Below are 26,731 nucleotides of genomic sequence, written 5' to 3'. Positions count from 1 at the left end.
CAACACCTTAATGCGAGTAAAACTTACAGTAGATGCAAAAATAGTATTTTTAAGTGCAGTGACTGGAAAAGAACAGTAAATTCAGACCAAACTCAAGTTAAATCATTATTTAGTGTCTAAGGAACAAGTTGTTTGTAAGTGTATTAAAAATACTAAATAAGACAATAAAAGACATTTTGACAGTACAACAAAAAATATAAGGGGCCTCATAATCTTTTAGAGGCCGGACTCTATTAATTGTTTGATATCGATTGACTGGCAGACGCTGTAAACCTGAGTGATCAATTATGTTAAGAGAAGTTTGTTAATAAAGAGTATCTGTTACAATGTACCACTTAATCAGATTATTAAAATTTAATTTAAAAGGAAAACATTTTGTTGATAGTGAACAAGTCGGTGTGCCAAGAATATTACAAATGTATATGTAATTTCAAATGAGCAAGAAATGTTATCATCTGTGTATTATAATTACTTAGATTGCATAAATTAAGCTCTCTGTATATATTTTTTGATGGAATTAGAAGAAATCTGAAAGATTGTAACCCCCCCTTCTCAATTTTTTACCCTCCATGATTATTTTAATTTCAGTTTTCTCATACAAATCAATTACACTCTAGTATATACTGCACACTAAAGAGCTCTGATTTTATGGTATTTTTATGGAGATAGAGACTAATTCGCCCTGGGGTCTAAATCAAATTTAATAAATTGAAAACCTAGCAGTCTGTTACTGAATTTTAGTTAATACAAGCATTCTTAACAATTGAATGAGAAAATCATATTGTATAAAGGTATAAATAATGAGCTTATCAGATCTACTTCATTTTCTTGAATTTCAACATGTTCAACATAGGGTACATGGCATACTTACACCCTAAGAAAAATATTCTCAGACATTAAAGTATTGATGAACAGAAATCTCTACACATTGTTTACTTGAGTGAGAAAACACATGCAAATAAAGTGTTCAATTTATTTATCTTGTACTAAAAACATTTTTGATTTAGTGTATAGAGGGTCCTTAACAGTCCTTTAATTGTCTTTATTCTAATCGGGATCGGTATTCAACTTAACGTTCACTTTCATTTTAATCATGCGAATGTGATTTTGACAGCTGACAAGAATATGTATTATCTGGTTGTGAAGCTTTGATGAGGGTGTACAGTATGAGATATGTACATTTAATGTCGTCTTCACAAGGAGGGTTTAATTCGAATTAAACGTAAGCTAATACAGATTAAATTTGAACCACATTCACATGGACAATTTAATGCGAATAAGTTAATTCAAATTAATTTACTACGCATCAAATTTCTTTGCATTAAAGCCGTGTGAACACTAAGGAAAGCTATAATTAGAAATAAATTTTGATGCATGCGTAATAGCACAATTAAGCCACATGCCATATGTTGCTCAGGTCAGATACATTATTTACATGATTAAATGCAATGAAACTCCTCAATGTTTGGAAATATATGATTTTTTTTAATATGATGACCTAGCTGAAGTTGAAAATACAGTGCTACCTTGGTATATTGCCCTCTGTTATATTGCCACCCTCGCTTATTGCTAAGAATTCTCAAAGAACGGATTTCCCCCTTTTGTTAATACACCCGTTATATTGCCACCCCCGCTTATTGCCATCCGCCACTGGTTTTGGGAACAAAAGGTCAAATTATATAAGGAAAACCCTCGAGAACAATGCCAATTACCTAGAGCGGGTCGGTAATTTGGACAACACACCCGTACTTTGACAGTGGTTATGGTGAAGCGGAACGGGCTGGACAAGGAATTCAGCTAAATTAAAAATAATTGGTGAATAAAACTCAAAATTAGCAATGTCTTTGGCGTGTTTTTATAAGATAGAAGAATTATTTCATCACAGTAATGGAAACGTCAGGCAAGAGAAAGCGTACAAATTTGGATTACGAGAAAAAAAAATTGATTGATCAACATTCGATCTATTTGATTGCAAATCGCCGATTATTGCTTATCATGGATAATGCACCAAACCATAATAAATGCAAATATTCATTTGTGTCCCCTTAGATTAAGAAGCCATTCTATCGATCAAAAGGAAATCCCACCTCTATTTTTAGACTACTATAATTCCGCACGTGAAAATATTAAGGATTCTGTAACCCCTGAATTTTTCATAAATTGTTGGGCACAGATTGGGTTGATTGATAAATATCAAAACAGAATCGGAAGAGAAGTACACAGGTACCAGCAAACATAAGAATGCATGTTTATTACAACAGGTTGACGTACTCTGACGCGTGACTTGCCATTCGTCATGACACTTTACCAACCGAACTTTTTAACTGATTCAGAAATTCTTGAGACGGTGAAAAAAATCTACTTTCGATTCAGATGAGATTAATAATAATTCTCAAAACTTTTTTAATACCGAGAGGCTATAACGGCTACTGACATCTTTGTTATCAGGTTATTAAATTCTTAGAGCATGGCGAAAGAGCAGGGAATTGACAGGTGTTCAATATTCTGACATTTTGTTTCTTTTCAGTAAAAATATTGTAAACCAAAAAAATAATGACTTCTTTTTCAAAAAGAAACGAGAGCTTCCCTTATACTTATGTGCACGTATGACAGCATGACATTAACAGACTGTAACTGAAATGAATTACGTAAACTATTTATTTTGCTTTGATTACCCACTGAATTGTAATTTATGGCAGAATTCGTTATATTGCCGCCCTCGCTATAATGCCAAAATCTGCCTTGGACAAAAGCTGGCAATATACCGAGGTAGCACTGTACACTGTTTTATAAATAACTATATTTTGTATTTCCTGTCCTATATATACTAACGGTACATGATTAGATATATCATGTATAATGACATATTGATGATGCTTTATCAATGGACAGTAATTATTCATTTTTATTCCTACATTAACTTATTCAGGTGTAACCGGTCAACAGAGGATGCTTACTCCTCCTAGACACCTGATCCCACCTCTGGGATTTCCAGGGGGTCCTTGCTTTTGCCAGGCACGTCACAGATTTGTAATGTTTATAAATTTTTTGAGATTGATCACTATTCATTATATTTAATTTTTTTTCATTCACATGTAATTATGTCTTTGAACTCAAAATTAAAGACACCACAGAGGCATATACATCTGTTTCATATTTGAATAATTTACTAGACAAAGACATTAATGGCAAGGTAACAATTAAATTTTATGATAAACACGTAACTTTGATTTTTCTATTATTAACTTCCCTTACTTATGTAGCATTATCACCTTCATATGGAGTTTATGACTCCCATTTGATTCAAAGGACAAGAGCATGTGTACCTAGTACAAACAATTACTAAAATGAGGCAAGCTATTGGCAAATAAGTTGATGATACAGGTTGAACATTTTGCAAATTCTGTGTTTGATACAATGACCTTGTTAACAAATACAGTCTACTGTACAGATAAGTCAAATGTTTACTGATCGATGTTTTTCATACAGAAATTGTTAGGCCATTATTTTCATACTGAGTTGTCTACAGATTTATCCATTTCACCCTATTATGACAAGGAGCGCACAGCAGGTGTAACTAGTTGACAGGGGATGCTTATTCCTCCATGACAACTCATCCCACCTCTGATGTTTTAGAGATCTATCTTTGCAATGCTCACAATTAGTAATGTTTCAATGCACCTTTGAGCTTAAATACTGTTTGTAATCTTGATATTTCATTAAAGGTCTGCAACATTCTAATAGATGGGAATCACTTTATCTTTTTAGTTATTAACATTTCTTATCAACAAACCCTGTAAGAAGAAGGACGTCTGTTCTACAGCTTGTGGTGGATCATAGAACACATGATATCAACCAAGTTTAAAGGAAGCATGTATAGCCACAATAGAAAAATTTAAGGATTGTGAGAAACCAAATATGACAAATCAGAATAAATTCCATGGGAGTGTGGAAAAAAAGAATAGTAGAGTGTAATCCTCAGGACTTTTTTCAGACTTCCATTAAGTCAGGAAATACTGTTGAACTGACAAAATTAACAAAAATCATGATTCTCAAAAATTCAAGGAAGATGTGCGAGTTAAGATGAGGACGGATTTTAGGAGTTTTGATGACAAAGAATCAACCATTGGAAATATGGCTCTTTGAACTTGGATCTCATTATTGGTAAGTGAATTAAACATTTATATCAATTATCTTGATTGTTAATGACCTAGCAATTTTAATTACTACCATTTAATTTTAACTAATTTTTACATGTACGGGGTTTTAAACTAACTCGTAATCCTTGATAGCCATGTGGGCTACTGAACCTCAATTCTGGGGCCCACATCAAAATTTATTCGCCCACAGATTATCACACCTTCTAATGAATATAAAAACAATAACCCCATTTTTCTTTTCTTTTTTATCATGTGTTTTGTGTTTCTTTTCTATCCATTGTAACATTATGCACAACTTATCTAAATTTGAAGTGGAACTCTTCTGTTTATGAAGATTGATATGATCATTCAATATCATATATAGAGCACATGGCACGTTTTCATTCACAAATAACAACAGAACTCTATGGTTTCTTGGGCTTATTGACCCGTCGATGCCACATTGTGCCCGACACAATCACTTAGACGCTTTATGTATAAGTACTTCTTATGGGTAATCATAAAGCACTTTACTGATTATGAAATTTTTCAAGAGAAAAATACAAAACATTCGGACAAAATTGAAAAACAAATATTTATTATCGTAAATTTTCTAATCGCCATGTGGGCAACTTGAAAATAATTTTAAGTCGCCCATATGGAACATTAGTCGCAAATTGCGAGTGGGCGACTGTTAATTTCAAACCCTGATGTAGCTTCTCACATTGATTTTTTTAAAAATACATGTACATATATTTTTAATTTTCGTGAAAGCTAATGGACAAGGTGCATGTATGACTTAACACCCCCTTCCCACCCTTTTTCCAGTTTTAGCTCACCTGAGCTGAAAGTTCAAGTTAGATCACATATTGTCCAGTGTCTGTCCGTCCATCTGTAAACTTTTCACATATTTTCAACTTCTTCTCAAAAAGCACTGGGCCAATATTAAGCAAAGTTGGTACAAAGCATTCCTGGGTAAAGGGGATTCTAAATTTTAAAATGAAGGGCCAAGTTTCCTTCCAAGGGGAGATAATCAAGAAATGCAAAAATAGGGTGGGGCCATTGTAACATATTCTTTCAAGAAGCAATGAGCCAGAAAAGCTGAAACTTATATGTAAGCTTCCTGAGGTAGTGTAGATTGTAAATTATTCAAATCTTGCCCCCACGAGCTTGATGGGGCCACAAATTAGGGGATGAAAATTTTACAATGAAATATATAGGAAAAATCTTCAGATATCTTCTTCTCAAGAACCACTGTGGCAGAAAAGCTGATACTCATATAAATGCTTCCTAAGGAATATTAGATTATAAATTGTTTAGATCATGGTCCCCGGGAGTAGGGTGGGGCTACAATAGGGAATGGATGTTTTACTTTGAAAATATTGTAGGAAAAACATCTTTAAAAATCTTCTTCTCAATGTTAAAATAATTATTTTGCATGTTGACATAGATAAATCGCATGTCTACATAATTATGTTTCATGTTAACATAATTTATCTTGCATGTAGGGGGCAGAAATATGCCACCATACTAAACACTCGCAGATACAGTGTACATGTGTATTTAGCTGATTTTTAGTACATGTGTGTGTACCTTGATAATTAAGTTACAGATCAAGTTTGCATTTCATTCCACTTTGTTGATTTTTGGCAGAATTATAGCCTTTCTTATTTTTAAGGGGAACCAAATTACATGTACACTTGTGAATACAGTGTAATTCCAAATTCAAATAATACTCTGTTTTATATATATATATATATATATATATATATATATATATATATATATATATATATATATATATATATATATATATATATATATATATATATATATATATATATATATATGCAGGAAGGATTTGATGATTTGAAGTGTTTTTTTTAAACATGCATGATTAAATGATCATTTAAATTTAATTTCAATATAGATGCATGCATGATGGTGGGCTGAAGAAGAAAACCAGGACAAAAGAAAATTCCTAGTGTTCATCAGAAAAAATAATCTTGCAGCCATTTTGAGTGCTTGAATGTCCAACTGAGAGAGCCAGCCAGTTCGAAAAATATTTCTTGGAAGTTAAACAAATTCTGCTGTGACAATTGAAGTACATTTAAAACATTCTGATTCATCTATAAGTGAGACTAGATTGCCTTTGACAGTTGCCAGTGGAATTCAGATCTTCTAAATTGTACCAGTATTAATAAATTGAAGTGATTTGCCTTAAAAATAACATTTGTATATAGTGTACATTACTTTAAGAAGATATAGCACACCTGTTTAAACAGTGAGGTCCATAGCTAAACATGGATATGGAATTTAGCTCACCTGATCCAAAGGCTCAATTGCACAATTCTGATAAAAAGAAGTCTCTGGTATCCAACAATGCAACATTTATGTTTGACTGTTTGTCCTCCATTAACTTTTAACATTTTCTTTTTTTTCTAACATTTGGTCAATGTAAACCACATTTGGTACAATGTATCTCTGCTTAAAAGGAATAAAGCTTATTCAAATAAAGGTGCTGCATCCTTTTTCAAGGGGAGATAATGAAGAAATATGAAAAATGGAATAATGTCATTAAAAATCTTTCATTTTAAGGTATTCAATGTATAATGAAGGAATATTGAGCAATCTTGAATTATTTTAAATAGTTAAATATGTATTGCTAGATATTAATGATGAAAGTAAAATGAACCAAATTCACATGACTGATAACATATTAAAAACTGCATGACCATTTTGCACCGTAAACATTTTCAAGAGTTATCTGCCCTTGATGCAAAGAAGAAAATTTAAATTTTGTCAATATATCTGTGGTAGATGACTTATTTTATTTCATATTTCAATAAAGAGAGAGTTTATGCATATTTTCACAAGAGATTTGTATGAGGTTCAAATTACCTTTTTGAATATCTAAACAAAACATGCGCTGCCCATAGACTTCAATATAATATTCAAGGTGCAATTAATTGGACAATAATCAAAATTTTGTAAATTCCTTTGGTGGTGTACTTTTATTTGATAACATCTTCAAAATGATAATTTGATTAAAAACACTGGACCATTCATTTATTAGGTACAGAATATGGTCATTATACATTGAATACCTTAAGAACAACTTGATCATATAAGACAATTGTTATCCAAGAGTTTTCTTAATGAGCATAGATTCAAGTTTTTTTCATTGCCCATAAGGCAAGGATAGAGCTGCAGAGGGGTTAAAAGATTTGCATGAAAATATGTATAAGTGAAAATTAGCAGGGTGACATAAAGCAAATTCATATGCCAACATTACAACATCATATAGATTTATTTTTTTCAAATTATAAACATTGGGGTTAGGAAAGGGCTAAAAGTAGGGTTTTCATTTTGCATGTATCTAAGTGTCAATATTTAATTTTGTTTAAATTATGGACATTTGGATTAGAAAAGGACTTAAAAATTAGGGGTTAAATTTTACATGTATACAGGTGTCAACATTTTTCATGGGAATATGGAGGGGAAAAATCTTTAAAAATAATCTCTTTAAGAGCAATAGACACAAAATGACTCAGGCAAGCATTTTGGCTTTGGCATCTTCAGTGTATTAGATTTCATTCTTATAATTTTAGGAACATAAAAGTACACCCTATTCTGAAGAAACACAGCGAGTTTGATTTTTTTAAAATAATAAATGATTTTAATGGAAAAAGATGAATTAAGCCTATAGTCATAAAGGTCCAGTTTTCCCTTTGAAGTTTTTATAAGGGGTTTTACTATTTGATAAGTAATTTGAATTTGTACTTGGTTGTACATGACACACATCTCTATCTATGTAACAGTATATTATATGCAAATATTGTTCAGAATTAGTTGCCTTATTAATGAAATTATTTGTTAAGATTAAAGTGGGCCTTCTGGTCAGGTAGTTTTTGATTTTGCAATCACTTTTTCATCTTTTTTTTTTAAATCAAATTTGAAAATATGTAAAGAGATAATGGCTTTATTCACTCTTTATATTTCAAATCTCAGTCTATTGTATTATTTGATCCACTAGCCTAGCCCGTATTCTTTAATGTGTTAAAATATTTTCATTACATAAATGAATTAATTAAGTAAATTCGTATTCATTTTATCAAATATATATGTATGTTTGATTGTGTCGGTCAAAAGTTTTTTAGAACTTGTAACCAAGCTTAAAAAATTCTTTGTTTGCATATGCAATATCCGGTAACAATATCCGGTAACATGCCTCAAATTTTGACCAAAATTAGCCACACTCTCCCTGCTACCGTCCTACGTTCAACAAAGGAATAAGTGAAAATGTTATGCACCCCCTCCCCCGCTCCACGTTTTGGGTACTTATATGAGAATCCTCCCCCTTTTTCATAATTCCCGTTTTGCATGATATTGATGGAAGGGGTTAAGAAAAATAATATATTATTTAATAAGGTTGGATACAGGTGTGATTGAATCAGGGCTTTGGAGTACACCCCATTAAAGAAATTTTGGAAATACTTAAGAAACCTTCTTGATTATTTCTTTCTTCTGTGGAGAGCACATTGCGGAGTTCATAAATCCACAAAACCTCTTTTCACTAAATTCAATTTTTATGCTACATGCAGGAGTTGAAGTGTCTTGATTTTATTCCCTATTAATAATTCATTATTTATTTATTCAAAATGAAAATTAAAAATTAAGCGCGAGTTTCAGTGCCACCCCCTCCCCCTCCCCCCCGCCCCCTCCAAAAAAAAACAAAAAAAACAAAAAAAAAAAACAAAAAAAAAAAAAACATAAAGTTCAACGAATGAACGCATTATCTGAAGACTGGGATTTAAATTGTTGTCCTTCCTCTTTGACAATGTGTTCTATAGAATGCATTCATCAAGATCATAACCCAGTGGTATCTAAGAAATTTTATCGATGTAGATAACCACTACAACGTTGAGTAGTGCAGTTTTAATGTGTACAAGTAATAGCTTTTCAAAAAGCTTGCCTGACTAATCAATCAATATCTATGGAACGTATATGCAAGATTTTTCCGTCATCAAGGAGTGACATAGTTGCGATACTTCATTACACAAGATGTACAACTGACTTTCTCAAATGTCATAACCAAATACTACAGATTAACGAATATCTAAGACATGCCACTATTTGGTCATTTATTAGTTAGTCCACGGGCTGACTATAGTTACGTTGGGATGAAACTGCAAGTGCGCTAGCGTAGATTATAATCAAAGGCGGATCCAGCGCCGGCGCGCCTGGCGTGCACCCCCCCCCCTCAACCCCCGTTTGAATTTTTTGTATGTAGAACTTATATGTTCATTATGCTAAAATCAAGGAAAAAACACCTCTTATTTGTAAGAATTCGTCAGCTTCCGGGAGCTTCGCCCCCGAACCCCCATCAGGGCTTTGCCCTGGACCCACTGGGGTTTCAATACAGCCCCCAGACCCCCTGCCTTCTACTGCGCCCTCCCGTTATGAAATTCCTGGATCCGCCACTGATAATTCTGCGAAAAATAGATGATTCTTAAGAAATTCATATTACATGTACTCTCTTACTAGAGAGCGCGCCTCATGCACACTCGACGATGAAGTAAATTATGAACAGTTTTAACTGGGAAAGTTGTCTTGAAGTGTTTGAGACAAACATGCTTCAATGCTGCTCTAGAAATCAAACTAAATGACCTGTACACTTTATAGCTAGCACAAAACAAGATACTAATAACACCCCCCCCCCCCCCCGGACAAAACTCAGGCGATGATGGTCTTACCATATACGTGTACATGTATTATAAATGAGTTTTTCTTTTCAACCGATTTCAGGACCTTTCTCATAATTATAATAACCTGCTTTTTATGAAATGAAAACCAGTGCAGATCATGATGTCGTGGAGTGAAGCCCATTCCTCTAAGGGCACTGACCTACACTCTTGTCACTGTATTAAAAGGAAATCCTTGTTCATCACAAAGCATGAAATAATATGCTACTCGCTGACTTTCTAAGCTTTCTTAAAAACCTAACCTTGTAACGTACATTATTAATAAATGATATACTGAAAAGAAAGGCTAGGTGGAAAACAGACTGAATCAAGAAGGGATGTCCCATTTACTAGGTGGAGGGAGTTTGTTTATGATTAGACTAGTCCACTTAAAGGATAAATAGTAAGAATAATCAGCAAATCCATTGCTTTAGTGTTGCCTGTCCATATAAAATGTGTTCTCTTAAAAACATGAGATAAAATTTACTGTTAATAAAAAATTTGGAGCTTAAGAATCGTGTTAAAAGAATGAACATTACTTATTTCCATAGAAGTTATCACACCCATTCAATAGAACAACCCAAGAAAAAGGTGCGAAGATAATTTACGTGACATTTGGCGCGAAATGATTGTGTCACCCCTTTCGTAGATGGCAAACGGACTGATCCAGTAGTTTAGAAACGCAGAAAAAATGTTATACGGACATGTCCGTACAAAGAAACGCAAAGAATAAACATGTGCATGCAAAAAACTGAAGGGTTTAAACACATCATTATTTTGCATCAGTTATATGATTCTTTCTCCTGCAAACTGTAATTGTTTAAATGCAGATAACAAATTCCGATGTAAATCAGCTTGCACAAAATCTAGTTCATTAAGAATGATCGCTTAGTTTCGGATCCCTGAAATATTAATCCTTATACTGCCTGATGCACGTGGCGTCGGGCAATCATGGTGTTATACCTATAATATATGTATCACAATCGTATTGCATTTTTGAACTTCACAGGAATTCTGTTTTTTTTTGTGAGCATGGCAACACCATTCACTGAAATAAAAAAGTGAAACAAAGAACTGAGTGTATCTTAGCGTACTCTACTTGTATTCCAAGTTTTATTTAAATCGGGCAAAACTGTAAGAGGAGAAGCAATTTGAAAAAATACAAGTAGATCAGACAGTGGAAAGTCCAGACTTACAAATGACGGACACTACCATTGCATAAGATCTTTCTATCACATAAAATCGAAAAGTAGAGCTTAAAACTAATTAATGCATCCTTTGTTTTGATAGCATCAGTCACTTCTCTTTAAAGGAAGTATTACTTCTCAATTTATTTGTATTTCTGGGAAGTTCTGTTTTCAGTTTTACTGGATTTTGATATTCAGGAAAAAACTGCTCGCCCGGAGACGTAAAACAAAGCATTAATTTACTGTGGCCTTATGAAGTGAGCTTGTTAGTCCAGTAGCGTTGTCCTATATAATTACTATAGATTTTAGCAAGAGTGAGTATCTGAGGGCCCTGAAATACAACATCGTTACTTTGGTGTATTATACTTTCATGTAAATTACTGGAATTTGATTCGTGGAGAAACATTTGTTAAAAAACACCGTTACCCTCTGAATGATGAAACTGCGCCTTCCAGATAGAATTTAACAACAATCTAATTGCTTGAGGACAGAAGATATCATCCCCCCCATACACACACACAAAGACCGCCAGGAATCTATGCGCGAGCGCTTCATCTTTATTTGTATTTGTATAAAACATTCAGAATAATATAATATAGAATGATATAATAAATACTTCATGTAGTAGAGGGTAACATTTATATAACTTTATACATGCAGTATTTATATAATATGATGTCCATGGATACTAAAATCAAAGATGTCACTTTTTTCGTTTATGCGGTATAATGACGGATCAAAATTGTTCGTCCCTGGCACCTGTTTTACTTTGTATCCGGAGTGTACTGTATCTGTTAACAATAGTCTCAAGAAGTTCTTCAAAAGTGCGTGTAGCACGTCAACACGACAAGTTATGTGAATTGCTGTTTAATTTTAATAATTTTCGATACATGTATATTTAATACCTTTGATCAACGAAATTCAAAGAAAATGACGAGATTTCCAGACAGCAGTAGGCCTACGTCAAGCAAATGGCCTTCAAAGATCTATCAATTCTGTGAAGACTGTGTGTTTTATCCGTGAACAATTTCTCTGTTTTAATATTTTCTAAAATGTTTTATTACATAAAATAGATTTTATATAAAAAAAGTGAAAAAAAAAATCTGCTCAAAGTCTAATATTCACTTCCCTAGTGGTGAGCAGAAAAAAGGTCTTATACACGTGTTTGTTGTACTTTTAATCAATATGTACATAAAAAAAACGCTGGCTAATGAACGAGGCAATGTAGAGGTAATGTAGCGGTAATGTTTTCTTTTTTGTAGTGGTAATGAGTATGCAGCAGTAATGAAAATTTTGAAAATGTAGCGGTAATGATACGCACCCTCCAAAACATATGACTCGATATACACCCCCCCCCCCACCCCCACCCACTCCACCCTCAGCCATTTGGCCGACCTATTTCAATACAACCTCCCTTTGATATTTTTTTATTTGTAACAACTTTAGTTTTAAAACTTTTTAATTTTATCTTATTATTTAAAGATTGGAGTTATTATTTACGGATTTGAATTTAATATTGCACCAAATTTGTCTTCTTAAAAAAAATTATCCCAGGAACGTGTGTCGGTAGTAGTCGATGTTAGGGCCGGTACACACGGTAAGGCTTGTCTTATAAGTATAAAATCTTACATTTTGCAGGACGGACGTATCGTCCACACGTTAAGGCATGACTTACAAGATTATAAACAGCATTTCCATAAATTCCACGTGTTTTTGAGGCGTAAACAGTGGACATCATTAAAATAGAAGTATAGATTACTTGCTAGGACTTTGAAATAATTTTACAGACTAGTGCAATCACACTTCTTGAAAAAGAGGAGGTTGAACAAAAGCATTTGCGGATATTTTCATTATCTTATTCGAATATACTTAATGTTCCCTTTAATCTACCCACGTGTTTGATAAAAAATAGATTGAAATTTGTGTGAGTGGATTTCATTATTATAAGGCAAGTCTTACCGTGTGTACCGGTCCTTAATGATAATGAAAACTATTACATGTACATGTATGACGATAATAAGTAGATATACATGTAAAAGGCTATTCGAATTGAACAGTCTCGTATTTTTTTTTATACCGAACAATCAATCATTTAAGACGACAATACATGTACTCCTAAGAGCAAGCCTATTTCCCGAGGCGAAGTCAGCAAGATTTCAGTTCCCCAAGAGCATTTTTTACAGATTCCATTCTGTATTCATAATGTGTACATTTTAATTTAAAATTTCCAGTAAATTTACATTTCAAATATAACTCGTTTCATTCATCTTTGATTTTCTCTGTAACAGAGATTTTTTTAGCAAGACAATTGCATCATAAATAAATTATAAAGTAATCACGCTATAAAGAGAGAGACCTCCCCCCCTCCCCCCCTCCCCCGGTGTTTTAAGGGGGCCGACTGGGGTTTTCATTGCGCAATACTTCGCGCAGCATAGTTTAATAAGGCGTATTTCTTTATAAAATAGATGCTCTTGAAATTTTAAACATAGTAAATTGAGAATCTCACAATCATTTTTATTATTTTTTATGTAAATCAGTGGTATCTGTCATGTTTTAATGTACTCCAGAAAAACAGGAAAATATCATGAATTTTGAGATGCCCCCCTCTGGAAACCAGATGGTAGAATTTTGTGTTTCTTGCATAAAATGTACAATATAGTATTACCCATCAAATAATATAATTTGGCAAAAAGTCTATAGTAGCATTTGTATAATTTGCTCCGAAGTGCGAAAATATTTCTCTATATAATCCAATAGTAAATGTACCTGTATTTTGAGATGGTCCCTACAAAATTACCAGACGGTAGATTTTCACTAAACTTGGCATGTATACTGAAGTCAATGTAAGGTTCATATGGAATAAAATTAAAGAGTTTCTCTATAATAGTTTTTTTTCACACAATAAAACCCCAGTCGGCTCCCTTAAATAATTAAAATACGAAAGAAAAAATACACAAAAATGCAATGTGCAGAAAATAACACTTATTATAGTACACTATTTTATAGTAAAGGTTAGCCAGACAAGGTGGTTCGACTCTTCGTTGACAAATTCCTGCTTGCAGCTTGTTGTAGAGTGCACTGGATGTGACAACATTTGAGCACTGAGTTTTTCAAACTAGATCTCCTCCCCTTCAGGACAGGATAAGTGTTGGTCGTCCAAGAAGTATGTTCATCTTCTGGTATAGACCAAATGCAGGTAGTTCAGCTTCCAGGTGAACATTGAATGAGTATGATAAAGAGTTCCACCATATGTTTTGCTGATTCACTAGGAACGAACAAAATACTGTTGCATGTGAAAAAAAAAACATTTGTAGTGGAGGGTTTTGACACAATAAGTTGCAAATGAATATAAGGTTATGACCTGAATTTCGTTAATAAAACTTAGTTCATCTCGAACACACGCTAATCTAAGACGCTCCGTCTTATTCAAATAAAACAATGACCTACATAGCCGTAATTGCGTAGCCCATGCTTAGAGCTATTAACTAATGTAAGCGGGCGAAATCGAAATGTTATGAAGGTTCATCCTTTAAAGTGACATAGTGTCGTTCATTGGCACATATTGTCGTTGACATAATGTGCCGATATAATAGTTATGCCTTATTTTTCTTCTGCTGAACGAGTGACATTGTGAGTAGTTACAATTTTGCACAATGACGCAGCAGGCTACGATGTGTGCCATGATGTGTGCCTTAAATTATCAATTAATTGATAAATAGTAAAAATAATTTTAATTGCAATCAGCGATTATCATCATGTAAACTCTGATGTTGAGGACGGCAATATGTGTCACAAGGTTCTGCACACTTTGTCGCCTTCGACAGTGTGTGCAGGTATATTTTATCCCTGGGCGACAATTTGTACCGGTGGGCGAAAATATGTGCCAAAGCTCAATTCTTTATATAATGTCGCCAGCGACAATATATGCAAAGGCAACAATATGTGCCGCTACAGGTCTCTCTTGGCCCATTTAAATCTTATAGGTTATAACCAGTTTCCAAAAACATTCTTCAGAAAACTGCTATATGGTCCTTTACTTGTAATTTATAATGCTTATTTCCTTGAAACTACGTATGTAAGTATTTCTAAAAAGTTTTAAAAAAAATTAAAATAAATAAATAAATAAAAAAGCATTATGATAGATAATTGAAAGTGAATACAATTACTGATTAGGGGCCCGTTTCATCAAAAGTCGTAAATTTAAGGCTTAAGTTAGGTGTACTTCTGGGGTTTACGCCAAAATTTAGTCGGACGTAATTTGCGTTTCACGAAGTGGCGTAAGTCTAGTCGTAAACGATACGCTTAGCCTTTACAACGCTGCATTGCACATGCGCAAAAAACATACATGCGTATTGTGTACAATGTCTGTAGAACAACACACATATACATTATCTTAAATTTAAACTTACATGAATTTTTAGGGACCTTCTAGAAAACATGCAACTTATATCTAATTATTCTAAAATATTAACTACCTACAACATACCATCTGATTAAACTCCAAAATTAAAGGTCTGAAAAAAGAAATAAATGTTCTTGCAAATGTATTAATTTTGGAATATATACATATAAATTTTGGAGTATCTACATTAACCCGCCCCCCCCCCCCCTGGATTTTGATAAAGGAAGAGAGAAAAAGACAGAGATCTAGAGAGCGTAGGGGCGGGGGGGGGAATAATCCGTTACAATTTTATGTACTTGTGTACATATGTAACTGGGCATATGATGGACTACTAAATAGTTAAGAATCGATAAAATATTACAAAATATGCATTATTATGAAAAAATAAAGATTTTTTCCCATTTCTTCTATGAGAGTACCTTGTACGCCATTCCGTTTGTTCCTAAAAAAGTTGTAGTATTTATTTTTTTTTAATGCGGATTCTTTTTAATTTTCCCGATAAAGAAAGGCAAGTACCATCGATATTTTTGGAAATTTCAGAAATCTATCATACATTGTTTAAACACTAATATATTGTCGTACATGGGCGTAATAATTGTAAAATTACAGTCATTTCCGAGTCAAGTTTCTCTTACAGCTGATTTTCAGAAGCTTTCGAGTGACTTTGTTGCCCCTAGTCCCTATGGTAAAATCCTTTTTAATTTGTATACAATATCAGGATATATTGACTTTCAATTATATTAAAGAAATCACCCGGAATCTTTTAGTCTTTTGAACGTTAACAACTTTTTTCTGGACGTAGGCGGGTCCGTGATTTTTTTTTCAAGGGGGGGGGGGGGTTAGGTCACCAGTAAACAAAAATTCCATCCGAGAAACTTGTTGACAAGCTAAATATCGTAATTTTCTTTCCCAAAACTGAAAATCTTATTTCGGGGGGGGGGGGGGGTCCCTTCGTCCTTCCCTTCAATTCTTAAACTTGATAAATAGGCTCTTCTTACCAACCTACTAACTTAACTTTTTAACAGGGGTCCAAGGTCATTTTCATTTTTTTACTTTCTTTAGTCTCAGATTTGTATACCTGAATAACTCCGCAAATTGCGGCGAAGAGGACTGGACCCTCTCCATAACCCCCCTAGATCCACGCATGTGGACGGGGAGTAAATAAGAAATGGTGTTTTCGAGCACGATAAAGTTTTTAAAAAGCCTACTTGCATGGTTTTACGATGAGTTAAAAAATATTTTTTTAAATATAGGCATTAACCAAACTTAAAGAAGATAACTGTGCTTCCTTTTTTTTTTTTTTTTTTTAAAAATGTTGAGGGAAATAGCTTTTTTTTGCAAAATAAACATTTTAATAGGTTTCTTTTCAGTGAATGATACAAAAATGTATATACAATACCTCGTACTCAAAATACAACAATCAAATGTGTATAAATGCAGGATTATCAAAACTTAAGAGATGGTGTAAAAATGAATCCCTGTTAATAAGACAAACTTTTACGAAGAAAGAGCCATAGCTGCCTCTTCGACGACACAACCGCACGGCCAGGAACACGTTAAGTTCCTAGACAGTACCTTTGTCAGAAACCTTTAAAGTAAAACACTGAAACTGGTTCGTTGTCATGAACATACAGGTGAGGTTATGGTAAAATCTGTCCGGTGTCATGATTTGAGAAGGCAGACTTTGAGAAGTTTTTCATTTTTCAAGTTAAATTATCTATAACAGTGTCTGAAATTACAATGGGAAACAGGGCTGACACCCTTTTTGGTGTTGTATGAATTTCAGCCGTTAAAAAGAAGTACAGTGAAACCTGTCTTATCCGACATGCTGCGGGAAATAAAAACAATGTCGGATTAGGCAGTGTGTCGGATTACCCAGTGTTGAATATTTCTGAGCATTATCATTAGTGTCAGACGACTTCATACAAAATTAAAAAAAAATCATTTTTCATTAGGTTAAGAGTACACTTGTATTTAATTGTCAAAGTGTTTGCATAATTGTGTGTTTCTTCGCTGTATAAAATATATCTGATTAGCATTTTTTTGAGAAACAGCGTTTGTGTTATAGCATTAGTAAACTCTGCAGTAATATACGAAGTTTTTCTTTTTTTTAATGGACAAAACATGGAACTGCCGATCGCTTCGAGATTTCGAGATGTTGCAATTTAATTTTTACTTACTGACAGTCGATATAAAAGTAAATATTTCGTCTACCTTCTCTACACAGTGGTATTGTTTTTTTTCTACAGATTTTCGCCATTGTTTATTTCTCAACATAGACTGTGCTATTAATACCGTCACGCGACTTTTCATACAAACGGGACATAACTCTAAAACTGTGCGATTGAATTTTAATCAAACAGACGTAATATTTTAAAATTAAAGGGCAACTGAAAGCGATATTTTTTGCTTTCGGCGAATCTTTTATGTACACAGCCTCGCTTGATTCAGTGTATATTAACCCGGAAATGAAACGTTTTCTATAAGACAAGATGCTGCCTTTCAAATTGTGTATTGTATACATGTTACACAGTAGTACGCCGAACTCATTTTTTTTTTCATAACATGGCTTTACGAAGGACCCTGACTGCATATTTGATTTTAATTTCAAGCTAAAAATCGTATTTATTCTGTAACGTAAAGGCGATCTAAACACCATGTACTCTTTTTATTTTCTGTCGCGTGGATGCTATTTTTTTTCAATGCGAGAATAAAATTGATAACAACAGGGACGTACGTATATATAACATCAAAGAGAAATAATTGCCTAATTTTTAATTCAAAAACTGTTCATTTATAATTGCTTACATAAACACTTTTGAACTCGTACATGTAATTAACTACTCTCTAAGTAGACCAATCTTGTGACCAAACGTGACATTCATGTTACATGTACCTGGCCAGCGGCTAATTACGGTACACCAGTGTAATTATGTCGGATTACTCAGGGTAAATCATAAAGTAATTATCTACTTCTGTTGACAAAAAATCGCCGGAATTCGGAATGTGCAGTGGTCGGAATATACAGTGTTTTATTCTATATAAATTATAAAGAAATTTTTGGGAATAAAATATTACGTCGGAAAGTCCAGTGTGCCGGATTGCACAGTTGTCGAATTGGACAGTGGGCACTGTAATAAAAGAAGAGTTTGCGTTGGCGACATTAACCCAGTTGAAATCACTTGTGGATTTGATTTATTTTCCTACTGAGATGTTATATTTTTCGTATATAGAATATATAATATACACACCAATTGGTGCAGACAGTATCAAGACATGTTGTAAGCCTTTACAGAAAAATGAGAACAAATTAAAACTGAAAATTTTGATTTATTTCATTTTTTGTCCGTTGTCATGACAAGATACGAAAATTCAGTCCGTTGTCACTACTGTTCTTTATACACTACGAAGGACGATCTTATGTTGTTTTAGGTATTGTTAAGCATGCCATCAAAAAGAGGAGTGTGACGGTACATATTGTCGTTTTATACATATTGTCGTCGGCGACGAAATGTACCTACCCTGACTGCACTTATCGTCGTCCATCAGTACATATTGTCGCCGGCGACAATTTGCACCGAGACGAGCCTTTTTTTCCTCCTACGTAATGAAATACAAAATGTACAGTCAAGCATGGGCACGTTTTGTCGTCGGCGATAATATGTACTGTGAACATTTGCACATTTTGTCGCCGATATATTGTGTTGAATATTTACTAAGGCTGGCTGAAATTAATTCTACGTTTAACGTCACCTATAAACTTCAAAACCTACGAGGGCGGAAGGAAAAAATTAAACAAACAGAATTTTCAAACAAATGAGTCGTTACTCATCTACATGAATTAAAATACTGTAAGTATTTGTAATCATGTACAGACTCTTGGTTAAATAATCATTTCAGTAAACCTGTATCTTTAAATGATAGACCTCATAGAGGGCCCAAGTATTGTCTATCTCTATGGAATGTAGTTTTTAGGTGCTAAAAGTAAGAGCAAACTCGAACAGAAACATTAAAAAATGTGGATTTGTTTGTTTTTTCAAAGGTGCCAATTTCTCTGAAACCTACGCGCGCGGGTGACGTTAAACATAGAATTAACTTTGGACAGCCTAAGGTCGTGAAGAGAGAGAGAGATTGACACACAGAGAAAGAGACAGACAGACAGCTAGACAGACAGAAGAATAGACAAAGTGTTTGGCTGATAAATAAGTAAACAAGTTGTATTTATTTAGCATTACTCGCAATACTGTAGGGAGAAATGGTGTTGTTCAGAAAATTGTGTCCAGCATTGGTTTACATGACTATGATATGCTAAAATACCGTAGATCCTGAGATATCTGAAAAATCAGTCTATTCTTTTTTCTCGTTATATATACATGGATATGAGATTGAAAGTTATTTGTTCAGTAGTAATGTTATCTGGAATTCATTTTTTTTTTTTTTTTGCTTAATTCTCATACGAGTACCGATATAATTGGTGTAGGGGTTGACATTTTAGCTCACCTGAGCTGATAGCTCTAGTGAGCTTTTCTGATCACATTTTGTGTCGTCCGTCTGTTTGTCGGTAAACTTTTCACATTTTCAGCTTCTTTTCAGGAACTACTGGCCAATTTCAACCAAACTTGCTAGAAAGCAAACGTGGATAGAGGGAGTCACGTTTGTTCCAATTTATGGTCATGCCCTCTTTCAAGGAAGTATAGTTAAGAATTAATGTAAATTTAGTGACATCTTTAAATAATATTCTCAAATATCCTTGTGTCAGAAAAGTTGAAACTTATGTGAAAGCTTTATTATAAAGTGCAGATTCATTTTTATTCAGAACATATCTGGAGAGGGTGGGGCTACAATAGGTGATCAAAGTTTAAATAGAATATTTAAGAATAACTCTTTCAAAATTTTCTTCTCAAGAACTTCTGGATCAGAAGAAATGATACTTATGTGAAAGTACACAGTGTACTTTTAATTTTGTGGATTCTGGCACGAAAAAGATCCCACACTTCTCAATGGCCCTGAGTTCCGAAAATAGGTCTAAATTTTTGGCCCTCCACCGGCAAGTGGTGATGTCTCCTTATGAGTGAAAAATTTCCTAGAGGGATATTAAAACAACAAACAAACAAACAAAAACAAATTCAATTTTGTTCAAATCATGACCCCCATGGGTAGGGTGGGGGCATAATTGATGATAAAAGTTTAACATTTGGAATATACGGTATACAGAAATTCTTTAAAAATCTGCTCAATAACCAAAGGCGGATCTAGCACCGGGCATACTAGCTAGGATGCAGGTTTCTTAAGAGAAAATGAATTGAAAATAAAAAATCGCAGAATAGTTAGCACGTTCGTGAAAGCTGCTTTAATACGACCCTTAGATCCAATATTATCTGAAATATGATTTGTATTCTTTTAAATTAAGCATATATTTGATCATTTCTGTTGCATTGTATTGATTTACTTGCATGTTAAGAAAAATGACACCGGACCAGATAAACTTAACATGTACTGACAACGGACTTTTTGCTTATAAATTGCGATTTCTTAAAACATGTTAGCTACAAAAGGCTGTCAGTTGCCTAATACATTTAAAATGAAGTTTCTCTTCATATTTTAAAATAAAAGTACCATTTCGATGAATTAAATATAAGAAATATATAATTTTCCAGCTCACGACCATGCCCTTACACATGGGCATGTGATCGCCAACCAAAACTCCTCAAAATGTATTAAGGATATCAAATACATAAATCTTTGCATGGAATATTTAATTTTGTATCTGTTTCCCAAAATTAAAATTTATTCTAAGAATTTGTCCAAAACGTTAAATTTTAGGCATTATGTATAAATTCTTGTATCTTTAGCATGACACCGGACGTGTTCCTGGCCGTAAACCGACTCAAGAATTTAAAAGGAAGTCACCTGTTTCTATTTATAGATATACCTTTTCAATTCAAGATCAAATATTCTATGTAATATGGTTTGAGGACGAGTATTATATTTTCATAGTTGCGAGTATGTCAAATGACATTCATTTAATTTGTTCAATACTCTAATTCTGAGACAAAAGATTTAGAAAATCAATAAAAATAAAACAAGTAGCTATGAATTTACAAAATTTAAAGCTATATATGGCGTATCTAAGCTAAAAAAAAATAAAATAAAAATACGAGATTGAGTGAAGATAAACGTAATATGTTTTTTACGTTCAAAAAAAAATTTTCACCGATTTTCAACTTGAATAACCTAATGTTTCCATAGTTAAATTGATTTTAAACTGTGTCTGTTAAATCAATGCGGAGTCGTTAAATAAATCGGATATTGTATTAGATTTCTAATATCTTTGAAACGTGATTGATTTTTTGTGTAATTTACAGGAAAGACCTATCTTAATATAAAGTGATAAAACAAATAGAAAGATCTTTTTAATTTTAGTTAAATACGCCATATATGACTTTAATAAAATAGTTTAGGACTGTCTTTTCCCTAGATACTTTCAAAGTGTAATGTGTATATTATAACTTTCTGAAATTATGCATATTATAAAACGTAATAAAGAAAGACGTAGAAAAGATACACAAAGAAAATTTTTAAAAAAAAAAAAAAGCATAAATGGAAAAATTGGGGGGGGGGGGCTCGAACTCGCAATTACCATATTTACATTCCAGCAATCATACCACTGCGCCAACGAAGTCAATGACGTCGAATCGATATAAATTTAAGACAGGTTGCTAAATCTTACGATTATATGAGAAGAAAATTTGAATATATATTTTTATCATTTTCAATACGAAGACCACCTTTAACCAAAATTATCTAAATGTAATGAAGTGCAGTCATATTCAAATAAAATTATTCAGAAGTTGTTTTTCTGGTTAAGGGTGGTCTTTGGCAACAGTTTGTCATCTTTAGGTGGATATCTCAATATTTACTATACACTCCATACAAACTGGATAATTTTCATATTTATCATATGAAGGAACTATTAATATTGAAATATCATTATTGTGTGGTTTGGTTTTACGTATGTATAAACTAATATTGTATGAAAAAATTTTGGTTAAACAATGAATTTAAGAAATCACTAGAAGAGTAAGCGAAAATGCCTATCAAATGCGCTATGGCTCTTTATTAAAGTTATGTAAATACTGCATGTCAACTACTTCCTCAAATGGGTGCCCCCCCCCCATTTCCGCTCCCTCAAATATTCATAGTTTGTGAAGTTAAATAATGCATCGTTTGTATTAAAAAGACTTCTTAGAATTTACTGTAATTCTTTTTAAGGAATGGCTAAATTGTTTTCAGATCAGTAAAGTCGCTTTATTTTATGTTTACGCCCGAACTTACACCTACCCATGAGTAGACGTAAAAATTTGGCCTAACTTTAGCCCGGTGTTGGATACGCTGTTCAATGAAATGCAAATCTTTGTGCTAGTCCCGACTTTACGCCGGCGTAGCGCTAGGACTTGGCTTACGATCTTTGATGAAACGGGCCCCTGGGACATAAAGAACTGATTGAAGAAGTTTGCATGAGTACTCCAGAAAGATGCTCAGGTGATTTTGCAAAATGGTGAAAACTGAAACGAAATAATCTCCTGTTTACAAGTCATAACATGCTAGTCATTAAACATTACTCTCTAGCTACATGTTTACCGGTACTTCCGTGAATAATTTATCTAATCGACTTATTTAATCTATCTAATTGGTAGTCTCGTTGTAGTCTTGCCAGAGTGACATGTACTGATGATTCCTCGTGTATTATAATTTACTGAACATCGAAATATAGAAGGTTCCAAGCACGTTTGCAGGGATGAAATATGGAGCTCATTGAAGATATTGTACATGTTGTAACAAAACGATTTGTGTCTCCACGTGGGATTGGACCCAGAATTAATCTGTAACATGCTAGTCCAATACTCTATCAATCGAGCCAAGGAATTAAGCCACTAGCCCAAGGAATCAGTGTATCACACAATACAAAACTGTACCCATCCAGAGGTAGATGTGTCCTCATTTCTTAAGAAGTGCTAAAACATGTAGGGTAGTTCCGGAGCCGGGGCTGGGGGGGGGGGGGAATCACATTCACCCGATAAAGAATACCCAATCACAACGTTGGGCATCAAATGTAACAGAAATCCGTTTGTGCTTGGGATTGAACCTGGGATGTCTTGTCTGTTCAGGCCTCCACTAATCGAGCTATAATGCGTTAACCGTACAAACCCTTATAACCGTCTCTGTTGCAATATTACATAAATATTGCATGTAGCTGAGGGCAACATTGAAAATTTTCACCCCCAAAGAAAACCTCTGTCAACCGAGGCGCAATCGAGGTTGAACTTGGGGGGGGGGGGGGTGAAAATTTTCAATGTCACCCTTCAACTACATACAAAATTTATTATATTATACTAAATATTTTATACAAATACATCTAACGGTGAACGATTAACGATGAACCTTACGCGTAGTAATTCCACGCATTTCAATATTTCAATATTTTTTTTTATATAAAATCACCCGTTGTCAAGTAACAGGCACGTAGCATGCATGGGGGGGGGGGGGCTATTTTTAACTGCTAATATAGTATGAAAAAAGTACATCGACTTAGCGGCCCACTCCCCACATTTTGTTGCAAATCCTCCGATGCGAATGTTATTTAAAAGAAAATTCTTGGAAACTACCCCCTAATCCCCCCCCCCTCCCACCACACCACCATCAGCGCGAAAGATGATATCGAGTTTGGACAAGTTTCCTTTTTTTGGTCAAAGATTTTCAGGTAAGTTGTCATTTTTTCTCCGGCTGTCCCCCAGTTTCAAAGATGATGCTACGTGCATAACTAATGGTGACTGTTGCTGTTCTACACCATGCTGGGGGCGTGGTTTCGTGATTCAGATGGTAATTCTGTTGTGTTTTTCAACAAATGTAACTCAACAAATCAAATTCAACTAATTAACCTAATTTACATGAAAATATGATACATAAGAATTATTTCAAGATATCAATTTAATTATTGCAAAAATATTTTCATTCTTGCAATCGAAAATCAAATTTAATTAACTTTTGCTCTCGTTAACTTATTTGATGCGCACATCAGTTTAACAGTTCAATGGTTGATCTCAACAATGCACATGATGGAATTATTGTTCGCCAAAAATATTTTTTAAAAAAATCACACAAAAAAAAAAAAAAAAAAAAAAAAAAAAAAAAAAAAAAAAAAATCAGAATTTTTATTAATGATATTATTTTTAATTCAGACAATTCTGCCCCAGAAAAACCCATTCTAAGCTCAAACCAGTTACCAACTTGCGTAATCTCCGTCGAGGCCTTATATCCATAAAGAGCTCTAACAGAACATGTATACCTACCTTTTTTGACACTCAAATTTAGTGTTTTCATTATAGACGTTATTCCTCACTTGATTAGAAATATATTAGGGTTATTATAAAAGTTTGCGGACAGGTTCTATTAATAGTGAGCTCGCTATTTGCATGCATGAAAACAGTAAAACTCTGCAGATAAAAACTATTTCGTATATTCCAATAAATATGCAAAGATTATGTTTTCGAATGATCCTAAAAAATATACAGCTATAATATTTAGATAAAACATACTTTACGGAGAATGTCACTTTTTCGCCATCTTCGCTAGCCAAGGGTTTTCGATCCGAAATCTACTCGGGTGGAGCGAATCGTAAACCCTTGGATAGCGAAGATGGTTTTTCACACGTTTACAGTACATAGTCATTTTTTTAAATTAAAATTTCACTGTTGTACATTTGTAGCGCATAAAGATTTATGATATTTCACCTGTCGATACATGAAACGTCACTGGGGAAATTTTAAATTAAATTGGAGGGGTTATGACTGTTTTATCGGTAATTATAATTAGGCCATTCCAAGTTTTTTCTATGTTTAGCGTCCGCGTGCGCCTTGGTTTCTGACACCCCATATCAGAAAAACAAACAAAATCAGGGGTCCTAAAATTGATTATTCATGTCGTATTAGGTATATTTTAAGCATTTTATACCTTAGTTTTGCAAAAGAATAAATCTTTTACAAGAAAAAAAAATCTTAATGAAATTATATCCTTCGACAATGTAATTTGTATGACTTTAAAGTATGTGTTTTTATTTTTTGGCTTGTGTGTTTTTTGCGAATAGGTAGGTAGGTTCTTGAAATATGGGTGGACGCTAAAACTTGGGAGAAAAAACTTGGAATGGCCTTATTACGAGAAAATGATCCCTTTTGCCCTCTTCATTGTGTGTACATGTATGCTATTCCATGGGCAAATGATTTCATTCTTTGTTAGATTTTTGCAAATTGTTGAGATTTTATATTATAAGTATACTTTTATGTCAGATGAAATATCAAAGAAAATTTTGTTATAATTGAGGTTTAATTTTTCACCTTTATATTTGTTTCACTAAAAGAATATCGCTCGCCCTATTAGCCCATCTTCTTTAAAACTTACAGTTAATGGTTGATTAATTCCATCACATCCTTTCATAAGAAAGATAAATACGCATTTAGGCAATAATTTAATCAGGCGCATATCAAAGTTTGCCACTTAGATAAAACAATTAAACATGTAGTTTTACACCCCCGCTTGAAGGGCAGAGTTTATAGTGATTGGGGTGTATCATTTTATGTCAGTATCAGTTGGGGGCTCCCATCTCTTTTCTGTAACTCCTAATATACCACTGAATAAAATTTATGAGACTTTCACAGAATCTTTTTTATTACACTGTACCATTGTGCATCTCCTATTTCATATTCTGATTGACAGATATTTGGGGTTTCTCTCAGCTAAAAAAGGACTTTGCTATTATATATGCTAGGCTTGGTCGCGAGGGAGGTGGGGGGTGTTATAATTTTGTGAGCTCAGTTCCCACAGTACCTCTAGTGTATATGTCGTCCTCTAAACTGGGATAGAAGTTTTTGGACATAACTCACATGGTCAATTGACAATAGGCGAACTTCAAATATTATTAGTAGGTGACTTGAATGTACATGTAGATCTTCTTAATGCTCCACAAACGAACATAATTCATGAAATTGTTTTAACACATAAACTTGTTAACAATATCATTGAATTCGAACCGACTATAACTTCACACACGTCGAGCACGCTTCTTAACCCAATTCTTACATCTGTTGACATTCAAGTATGCGAATCAGACACTCCAACAATAGGCGCTTCTATCAGTGACTATAGAGCAACTTATATTTCGCTTTCTTTCAGTATAAATTATAATCGTTCGTACAAGCATAAAGT

The sequence above is a fragment of the Saccostrea echinata genome, unplaced genomic scaffold (assembly GCF_033153115.1).
Source record: "Saccostrea echinata isolate AGI-Se365-2 ecotype Australia unplaced genomic scaffold, CSIRO_AGI_Sech_v1 ptg000054l, whole genome shotgun sequence".
Lineage (NCBI taxonomy): Eukaryota > Metazoa > Mollusca > Bivalvia > Ostreida > Ostreidae > Saccostrea > Saccostrea echinata.
This window is presented reverse-complemented; position numbering follows the sequence as displayed.